Genomic DNA, 11,041 nt, shown 5'->3' with positions numbered 1-11,041 from the left:
GTTGCTAGTGCCCGCTCAGCGCGGGCCCCTCTGGCAAAGGTAACAGGCGGGGAGGACCGCGGTAAGGAGTTAGACGGAAAGTCCCGCCTCAGCGTCTCCAGTGGTCGGTGGTGTTGCCCTTTTCCGGAGAGACGGGATGGAAGACCAGGACCCCGCTCCGTGAGACTGAACCGGACCACTAAAGTGGGACGCGGTTCTCGAAACAAACTGTCAAGGTGCAGTTGCAGTGAGTTGTGAAAAATGCGGTTCCTACAGAACACTTCCCCATTTACCAATTCCCAAAATATTTTAGTCGTGAGAACTTTGTTCTATAACGTTTTTTAAGGCTATGTCAAGAGAAGTATTTCGTGTGCTGCATAGTAATGAAAGCTGTTAGAAAAATTATATCTTGATAATTTGGTTTGCTTTAAAACTACACACTCGTGTAGAGGTGGGACTGCTTTGTGCACTTTTCCAGTTAGAAATTAAGTGTAATATGTGGGTGGATTATTAAACCTTTTTTCCTTGCCCCACCTCAAAGAAAATCCAAATAGAAGGAATGCATGTTGACAATTGTGAGATTTAGAAACACAGTGACCGGATATTGAGCAATGGATTTATTGAATACTCTGAATTTAACAAGTGAGAGATAAAAGACAGAACCTTACCCTAGAGGACCTTACGTATCAAGTTAAGAGTGGGTAGTACAGAAAATACAATATGACTAATAAATTATAGGAATTTCAAAAGAGCTCAGAGTCGTCAATGAAGGTTTATTGGCTGAACTTGAGTAAAGCCTTGAAGAATGATTATGGTTTAGGGCAGTGTTATTCAGAGGGATGGTGTGGTCCTTCCATTGGTGGAGGTCCCATTTGTAAGCAAGGAAATCTATTTAGTCACAACTACACTTTTTAAAAAATGAAATGGTCTAGTGTGGAAATATCAGTGCATGGCACTTGGTAAAGTTACGTTTTGCTTTATGGAGTTTTAAATTATGCATGTATGTGTGCATTAGGTCACGTTTATAAAATGGATTTCTCATTGTGTGTTTCTCTTAAAAAGTTTGAAAGCCACTGCTTTAGGGCGAAAGAAGAGTAGCAATAGCAAAGTCTCCAAGCCAATAATAAATAATTCACACCTTTATCTTTTTAAACCAATTTAGTTCAAGCACACAGATTAAAAAGCAAATGATTCTGTTTATTTATCGGAGTGAGTATTGGGTTACTATTGCTATGTGATAAATTACTCCAAAATATGGTGGCTTAAAACAACCATTTTATTATGTTCATGAATTTTGTGTTCAGTAGAACATAGAGGGACAGCTTTTTTTCTGATAACTCAGCTGTGAAGACTGAATGCTAGCAGAGCTCCTGTGTCTAGCCTCCCCATGTGGCCTGGGCTTCCCCACAGTATGGCAGTGGGGTAACCAAACTTCTTAGCCTAGGACCAGTGCTCCAAAGTCAAATGTTGCAATGAACAAGGCAGAAGCTACATGTTCTTTTCTAACCTAGGCCCCCAAAGTAACACAGCATTACTTCTCTCACATTCGTTTTATTATAAATGAGTTTCAAGGCATGTCTAGATTTTAGGTGAGGGGATGTAGATGCCACTTCTCAAAAGATTGTCAAGGAATTTGTGGCTGTTTTTTTTAAAAACCAACACACTGAATTTACAGCTGTCACAGAAAACCCCCAAATTTCAGTGGTTTCATACAATAAATTGTTATTTCTCACAAGAAATCCATTGTGGCTATTACTAGTCAGATGAAATGTTAAACTTAAGAAAAGTAGGTTTCTTTTTATTTTTAGTGGTTGTGCTGTCTCCTACTACTTGGAGCCACAGCTAACCTGTCAAGAAAGAAAGCACAGTGAATCACACAAAAATTTTAGAGGTCAGCCCTAAAAATGGTGTATGTCACTTTGCCCACATTTCATTGGCCAGAATTTAATCCAAGTTCCCCTCTAACTTCAAGGGAGCCGCAGAAATGTAGAGAAACATACAGGTATTGGTGAGCAGTAACAGTTTGCCACATTCTAAGTTTTTAACCAACACCCTGTAGTCCCCAACCCCTCCTCTTATCTCAATTCTTTTCTTCAAAGAAAAATTCTTTCAAGTATTTTAGATACTTCTGTTATTTACTCCATATGTCAAAATATACTGCAATTTCTTGATTTTTCACTTTCTGAAAGAAGGCAGTGATGAAGCTGTTTTATAACACCATGCCCAAGTGTGTGAACATTCCTTCTCTGCCTACCCCTACACACTCTTATCTCCTCATCTCTCAATACTGTAGTATCAAAGTTTTTGTTTAAATTAACATTTGTAAATATTATTCAAGCGTGAGCCACATATGATCACATTAACATTTTTTTGGCAGTCTCTTTTTTTTCTTTAACATATTTATTGGAGTATAATTGCTTTACAATGGTGTGTTAGTTTCTGCATTATAACACAGTGAATCAGCTATACATATACATATATCCCCATATCTCCTCCCCCTCACGTTTCCTTCCCACCCTCCCAATTCCACCCCTCTAGGTGGTCACAAAGCACCGACTGATCTCCCTGTGCTATGTGCCTGCTTCCCACTAGCTATCTATTTTACATTTGGTAGCGTATATATGTCCATGCCAGTCTCTCATTTCATCCCAACTTACCCTTCCCCCTCCCCATGTCCTCAAGTCCATTCTCTACATCCGCGTCTTTATTCCTGTCCTGCCCCGAGGTTCTTCAGAACCATTTTTTTTTTTTTTTTAGATTCCATATATATGTGTTAGCATACGGTATTTGTTTTTCTCTTTCTAACTTACTTCACTCTGTATGACAGACTGTAGGTCCATCTACCTCACTACGAATAACTCAATTTCATTTCTTTTTATGGCTGAGTAATATTCCATTGTATATATGTGCCACATCTACTTTATCTATTCACCTGTCAATGGATACTTAGGTGGCTTCCATGTCCTGGCTATTGTAAATAGAACTTCAATGAACAATGTGGTACGTGACTCTTTTTCAATTATGGTTTTCTGAGGGTATATGCCCAGTAGTGGGATTGCTGAGTCATATGGTAGTTCTATTTTTAGCTTTATAAGGAACCTCCATACTGTTCTCCGTAGTGGCTGTATCAATTTACATTCCCACCAACAGTGCAAGAAGGTTCCCTTTTCTTCACACCCTCTCCAGTATTTATTGTTTGTAGATTTATTGATGATGGCCATTCTGACTGGTGTGAGGTGATAACTCATTTTAGTTTTGATTTTCATTTCTCTAATGACTGGTGATGTTGAGCATCCTTTCATGTGTTTGTTGGCAATCTGTATATCTTCTTTGGAGAAATGTCTATTTAGGTCTTCTGCCCATCTTTGGATTAGGTTTTTTGGTTTTTTGATATTGAGCTGCATGAGCTGCTTGTAAATTTTGGAGATTAATCCTTTGTCAGTTGCTTCATTTGCAAATATTTTCTCCCATTCTGAGGGTTGTCTTTTGGTCTTGTTTATGGTTTCCTTTGCTGTGCAAAAGTTTTTAAGTTTCATCAGGTACCATTTGTTTATTTTTGTTTTTATTTCCATTTCTCTAGGAGGTGGGTCAAAAAGGATCTTGCTGTGATATATGTCATAGAGTTTTCTGCCTGTGTTTTCCTCTAAGAGTTTAATAGTGTCTGGCCTTACATTTAGGTCTTTAATCCATTTTGAGTTTATTTTTGTGTATGGTGTTAGAGAGTGTTCTAATTTCATTCTTTTACATGCAGCTGTCCAGTTTTCCCAGCACCACTTATTGAAGAGGCTGTCTTTTCTCCATTGTATATTCTTGCCTCCTTTATCAAAAATAAGGTAACTATATGTGCGTGGGTTTAACTCTGGGCTTTCTATCCTTTTCCAGTGGTCTATATTTCTGTTTTTGTGCCAGTACCATACTATCTTGATTACTGTAGCTTTGTAGTATAGTCTGAAGTCAGGGAACCTGATTCCTCCAGCTCCGTTTTTCTTTCTCAGGATTGCTTTGGCTATTTGGGGTCTTTTGGGTTTCCATACAAATTGTAAATTTTTTCGTTCTAGTTCTGTGAAAAATGCCATTGGTAGTTTGATAGGGATTGCATTGAATCTGTAGATTGCTTTTGGTAGTATACTCATTTTCACAATATTGATTTTTCCAATCCAAGAACATGGTATACCTCTCCATCTGTTTGTATCATCTTTAAATCCTTACATCAGTGTCTTATAGTTCTGCATACAAGTCTTTTGTCTCCTTAGGTCAGTTTATACCTAGGTATTTTATTCTTTTTGTTGCAATGGTAAATGAAAGTGTTTTCTTAATTTCTCTTTCAGATTTTTCATCATTAGTGTATAGGAATTCCTGTGCATTAATTTTGTATCCTCCTACTTTACCAAATTCATTGACTAGCTCTACTAGTCTTCTGGAAGCATCTTTAGCATTCTCTATGTATAGTATCATGTCATCTGCAAACAGTGACAGCTTTACTTCTTTTCCAATTTGGATTCCTTTTATTTCTTTTTCTTCTCTGATTTCTGTAGCAAAAACTTCCAAAACTATGTTGAATAATACTGGTGAGAGTGGACAGCCTTGTCTTATTCCTGATCTTAGAGGAAATGGCTTCAGTTTTTCACCATTGAGAATGATGTTGGCTGTGGGTTTGTCATATATGGTCTTTATTATGTTGAGGTAAGTTCCCTCTGGGCCTGCTTTCTGTAGGGTTTTTATCATAAATGGGTGTTGAATTTTATCAAAAGCTTTTTCTGCACCTATTGAGATGATCATATGGTTTTTCTTCTTCAGTTTGTTAATATGGAGTATCACATTGATTGATCTGCATATATTGAAGAATCCTTGCATTCCAGGGGAAAACCCCACTTGATCATGGTGTATGATCCTTTTAATGTGCTGTTGGATTCTGCTTGCTAGTATTTTGTTGAGAATATTTGCATCTATGCTCATCAGTGATATTGGCCTGTAGTTTTCTTTTTTGGGGACATCTTTGTCTGGTTTTGGATTTGGGGTGATGGTGGCCTTGTAGAATGACTTTGGGAATGTTCCTCCCTCTGCTATATTTTGGAAGAGTTTGAGAAGGATATGTGTTAGCTCGACTCTAAATGATAGAATTCACCTGTGAAGCCATCTGATCCTGGGCTTTTGTTTATTGGAAGATTTTTAATCAGAGTTTCAATTTCAGTTATTGTGATTGGTCTGTTTATATTTTCTATTTCTTCCTGGTCAGTCTCAGAAGGTTGTGCTTTTCTAAGAATTTGTCCACTTCTTCCAGGTTGTCCATTTTATTGGCATATAGTTGCTTGTAGTAATCTGTCATGATCCTTTGTATATCTGCAGTGTCAGTTGTTACTTCTTCTTTTTCATTTCTAATTCATTGCTTTGAACTTCTCTCCTTTTTCTTGATGAGTCTGGCTAATGGTTTATTAATTTTGTTTATCTTCTCAAAGAATCAGCTTTTAGTTTTATTGATCTTTGCTATTGTTTCCTTCATTTCTTTTTGATTTATTTCTGATCTGATCTTCATGATTTCTTTCCTTCTGCTAACTTTAGGCTTTTTTGTTCTTCTATCTCTAATTGCTTTAGGTGTAAGGTTAGGTTGTTTATTTGAGATGTTTCTTGTTTCTTTAGATAGGATTTTATTGCTGTTAACTTCCCTCTTGGAATTGCTTTTACTGCATCGCATAGGTTTTGGGTCATCGTGTTTTCACTGTCATTTGTTTCTAGGTATATTTTCATTTCCTCTTTGATTTCTTCAGTGATCCCTTGGTTATTTAGGGGCATGTTGTTCAGCCTCCATGTGTTTGTATTTTTTACAGATTTTTTCCTGTAGTTGATACCTAGTCTCATAGCGTTGTGGTCGGAAAAGATACTTGATATGATTTCAATTTTCTTAAATTTACCAAGGCTTGAATTGTGACTCAAGATATGATCTATCCTGGAGAATGTTCCATGAGCACTTGAGAAGAAAGTGTATTCTGTTGTTTTTGGATGGAATGTCCTATAAATATCAATTAAGTCCATCTTGTCTAATGTGTCATTTAAAGCTTCTGTTTCCTTATTTACTTTCATTTTGAATGATTTGTCCACTGGTGAAAGTGGGGTGTTAAAGTCCCTTACTATGATTGTGTTACTGTTGATTTCCTCTTATATGGCTGTTAGCAGTTGCCTTATGTATTGAGGTGCTCCTATGTTGTGTGCATAAATATTTACAATTGTAAATCCCTTTACAATTGGATTGGATTGATCCCTTTAATTGGATTGATCCCTTGATCATTACGTAGTGTTCTTCTTTGTCTCTTGTAATAGTCGTTATTTTAAAGTCTATTTTTTCTGATATGAGAATTTCTACTCCAGCTTTCTTTTGATTTCATTTGCATGGGAATATCTTTTTCTATCCCCTCATTTTCAGTCTGTATGTGTCCCTAGGTCCGAAGTTCATCTCTTATAAACAGCGTATATATGGGTCTTGTTTTTGTATCCATTCAGCCAGTCTGTGTCTTTTGGTTGGAGCATTTAATCCATTTATGTTTAAGGTAGTTTTTGATATGTATGTTTCTATTACCATTTTCTTAATTGTTTTGGGTTTATTATGTAGGTCTTTTCTTTCTGTTGTGTTTTCTGCCTAGAGAAGTTCCTTTAGCATTTGTTGTAAAGCTGGTTTGGTGGTGCTGAGTTCTCTTAGTTTTTCCTTGTCTATAAAGGTTTTAATTTCTCCATTGAATCTGAGTGAGATCCTTGCTGGGTAGAGTAATCTTGGTTGTAGGTTTTTCCCTTTCATCACTTTAAATATGTCCTGCCACTCCCTTCTTGCTTGCAGAGTTTCTGCTGAAAGATCATCTGTTAACCTTATGGGGATTCCCTTGTATGTTATTTGTTCCGCTACCTTGCTGCTTTTAATATTTTTTCTTTGTATTTAATTTTTGATTGTTTGACTAATATGTTTCTTGGCATGTTTCTCCTTGGGTTTATCCTGTGTGCAACTCTTTGTGCTTCCTGGACTTGATTGACTATTTCCTTTCTCATGTTAGGGAAGTTTTCCACTATAATCTCTTGAAATATTTTCTCAGTCCCTTTCTTTTTCTCTTTTTCTTCTGGGACCCCTATAATTGGAATGTTGGTGTGTTTAATGTTGTCCCAGAGGTCTCTGAGACTGTCCCCATTTCTTTTCATTCTTTTTTCTTTATTCTGCTCTGCAGTAGTTATTTCCACTATTTTATCTCCAGGTCACTTATCTGTTCTTCTGCCTCAGTTATTCTGCTATTGATTCCTTCTAGAGAATTTTTAATTTCATTTATTGTGTTGTTCATCATTGTTTATTTGTTCTTTAGTTCTTCTAGGTCCTTGTTAAACGTTTTTTGTATTTTCTCCATTCTGTTTCCAAGATTTTGGATCATCTTTACTATCATTACTCTGAATTCTTTTTCAGGTAGACTGCCTATTTCCTGTTCATTTGTTTGGTCTGTTGCGTTTTTACTTTGCTCCTTCATCTGCTCTGTGTTTCTCTATCTTCTCATTTTGCTTAGCTTACTGTGTTTGGGATCTCCTTTCTGCAGGCTGCAGGTTCGTAGTTCCCGTTGTTTTTGGTGATTGCCCCCAGTGGCTAAGGTTGGTTCAGTGGGTTGTGTAGGCTTCCTGGTGGATGGGACTGGTGCCTGTGTTCTGGTGGATGAGGCTGGACCTTGTCTTTCTGGTTGGAAGGACCGTGTCCAGGGGTGTGTTTTGTGGTGCCTCTGACCTTATTATGAATTTAGGAAGCCTCTCTGCTAATGGGTTTGGTTGTGTTCCTGTTTTGCTAGTTGTTTGTCAGAGGGTGTCCAGCACTGTGGTTTGCTGGTCATTGAGTGGAAGTGGATCTTAGTGTTGAGTTGCAGATCTCTGGGAGAGCTTTCGCCCTTTGATATTACATGGAGCTGGAGGTCTCTTGTGGACCAATGTCCTGAACTTGGCTCTCTCACCTCAGAGGCACAGGCTTGACACTCGGCCAGAGCACCAAGACCCTGTCAGCCACATGGCTCAGAAGCAAGGGAGAAAAAAATAAAAAAATAAAATAAAGTTGTTAAAATAAAAAATTTAAAAATTATTTAAAATTAAAAATAATAAAAAGTAATAAAAGAAACAAATAAAGAAGAGAACAAGTTAACCAAAAAACAAATCCGCCAATGATAACAAGTGCTAAAAACTATACAAAAAAAAAGGACAGATAGAACCCTAGGACAAATGGTAAAAGCAAAGCTAACCAGACAAAATCACACAAGGAAGCATACACATACACACGCACAGAAAGAGAAAAAGGAAAAAAAAATATATCTATATATATAAAAAAAAGGAAGACAGCCACCAAATCAATGAACAAATCTACCATTGATAATAAACTCTAAATACTTAACTAAGATAAACATAAAACCAGAAACAAATTAGATTTGCAGAAAGCAAACCTCAAGTCTACAGTTGCTCCCAAAATCTACCACCTCAATTTTGGGATGATTCGTTGTCTATTCAGGTATTCCAGGGATGCAGGTACATCAAGTTGATTGTGGAGATTTATTCCGCTGCTCCTAAGGCTGGGAAAAATTTCCCTTTCTCTTCTTTGTTCACACAGCTCCTGGGGTTCAGCTGTGAATTTGGCCCCACCTCTGAGTGTAGGTTGCCTGAGGGCATCTGTTCCCACCCAGACAGGATGGGGTTAAAGTAACAGCTGATTAGGGGGTTCTGGCTCACTCAGGCCTGGGGGAGAGAGGGGTACAGAATGCAGGGTGAGCCTGCAGCCGCAGAGGCCATGTGACGTTGCAACAGCCTGAGGCAAGCCATGTGTTTTCCTTGGGAACTTTTCCCTGGTTCGCGGCACCCTGGCAGTGGCAGGATGCACAAGCTCCTGGGAGGGGAGGTGTGGATAGTGACCTGTGCTTGCACATAGCCTTCCTGGTGGCTGCAGCAGCAGCCTTAGCATCTCATGCCCATCTCTGGTGTCCGCGCTGATAGTCGCGGCTCACGCGCATCTCTAGAGCTCGTTTAGGTGGTGCCCTGAATCCCCTCTCCTCGCGCACCCCGAAACAATGGTCTCTTGCCTCTTAGGCGGTTCCAAACTTTTTCCCGGACTCCCTCCTAGCTAGCTGTAGTACACTAGCCCCCTTCAGGCTCTGTTCACACAGCCAACCTCAGTCCTCTCCCTGGGATCTGAACTCCGAAGCCCGAGCCTCAGCTCCCAGCCCCCACCCTTCCCGACTAGTGGGTGAGCAGACAAGCTTCTCAGGCTGTTGAATTGCTGGTCAGCAACGATGCTCTGTGTGGAAATCTCTCCACTTTTCCCTCTGCACCCCTATTGCTGCGCTCTCCTCCGTGGCTCTGATGCTTCCCCCCTGCTACCCCCCCGTCTCTGCTAGTGAAGGGGCTTCCTAGTATGTGGAAACTTTTCCTCCTTCACAGCTCTCTCCCAGAGGTGCAAGTCCCATCCCTATTCTTTCGTCTCTGTTTTTCCTTTTTTCTTTTGCCTTACCCAGGTACGTGGGGAGTTTCTTGCCTTTTGGGAAGTCTGAGGTCTTCTGCCAGTGTTCAATAGGTGTTCTGTAGGAGTTGTTCCACATGTAGGTGTATTTCTGATGTATTTGTTGGGAGGAAGGTAATCTCCATGTCTTACTCCTCCGCCATCTTGAAGGTCTCCCTCCACATTAACTTTTAATACAGGCTTTTATCTTCCTTTGTCTTAATTGTCATATTTTATTGTACTTATTAATAATCTGTCCTCAGAAACTCTGCCAAAGTGATAAAACATTACATTCAAACACATCAATTAATCTAGAAGATTTTTTTTCCTTCCAGATATTCCCTCTAGAGCATTTCAACCTCTAGTTCATTCAGTATTGGTTTCTTTTACCAATCCGATAGTGCTCTCCTGTGTTGGATTCCTTGATTCCTTTTTCTTTATGGAATCCTTTGTTTTTATGAAACATATCCTCTAGTAGCTTCCTGAGAAAAGGTAAATGTTGTAGACAGATAATAACCGCCCCCCCATCCCTGCCGAAGATGTCCACACCCTAATCTCCAGAGCCTATGAATATGTTTTCTTATATGGCAGAAGGGACTTTGTGTATGTGATTAAGTTAAGGATCCTGCAATGAGGAAATTGCTGGATTATCTAGGTGGGTCCAACATAATCACAAGCATCCCTATAAGAGAGAGATAAGAGGTCAGAAAGGGAAGAAGATGCTACACTACTGGCTTTGAGTTTTGAAGAAGGAGCTAAGGAGCAAAGCAATGTAGGGGATTCCTAGAAGATGGAACAAGCAAGGAAGCAAATTCTCCCCTAGAGCTTCCAGAAGGAGTACTGTAGCTCTGCAGATCCATTTCAGGCTTCTAAAATGCAGGGCTGTGAGATAAGTCAGCCTGTGTTGATTTAAGCAACTAAGTTTTTGGTAATTTGTTACAGCAGCGATGTGAAACTAATACAGGGAGAAATGGTGTTTTTTTTTTTTTTAAACTGGCTTGCAAATCTGAAATATGCCACGTACTTAATCGATGGGCTGTCTATATTTAAATTTCTAGGTTGAAAGTCACTTTCCGGAAATAATAATCTAAGTTCTTATCTTTTTTCCTCTGATTCTTTTCTTTAACATTTTTTATTCTAGTTTCCAGAAGATTTCTTCAGCTATTTTCCCCCTACAAACTTTGTTGAATAATTAATTTATAGCATTATATTTGTACCTTCATTTTCTTTTCTCTCACCTCATAAAATGCTGTTTTGGTTTCAGAGATGCATTATCTTATCATATCTCTCTAAGAATCTTAAAGATGTTTTAAAAGTTTCCTTCTGTTCCCCGCATTGTCCGTATCCTCTCAGATTTTATTTTGTTATCTGTATGGATTTCTATTTTTTTATTTTTATCTTTTTTGAAATTTTACATCTATTCCTTAAATATCTAGTAAGCCTAAGATTTCTGTTCATATTGAAGAATAAAGTTTAAAACAGTGATATAAAGCTCAAGCTCACTGTCTTCATAAGAGGATCAGATTTTTCCATTGGGAAATTCTCAAACATATGTAGAAAAAAGGCACTAAT

General features: G+C 38.5%; 1 protein-coding gene across 5 annotated transcripts in view; it reads left to right on the top strand.

Moving 5' to 3' along the window:
- The first annotated feature begins 34 nt into the window (after positions 1–34).
- The window catches only part of FAM227B (family with sequence similarity 227 member B), a 279,436-nt gene continuing 268,429 nt past the window's right edge, over positions 35–11,041 (top strand). For all 5 annotated transcript variants that reach the window (XM_069540461.1, XM_060005216.1, XM_069540462.1 and 2 more), the window contains exon 1: positions 35–215. The gene's annotated coding sequence lies outside the window, so the exon portion shown is untranslated. The remainder of the gene's footprint in view (positions 216–11,041) is intronic.

Source organism: Delphinus delphis, chromosome 2, assembly GCF_949987515.2.
Source record: "Delphinus delphis chromosome 2, mDelDel1.2, whole genome shotgun sequence".
NCBI classification, from domain to species: domain Eukaryota; kingdom Metazoa; phylum Chordata; class Mammalia; order Artiodactyla; family Delphinidae; genus Delphinus; species Delphinus delphis.
This window is presented reverse-complemented; position numbering and strand designations above follow the sequence as displayed.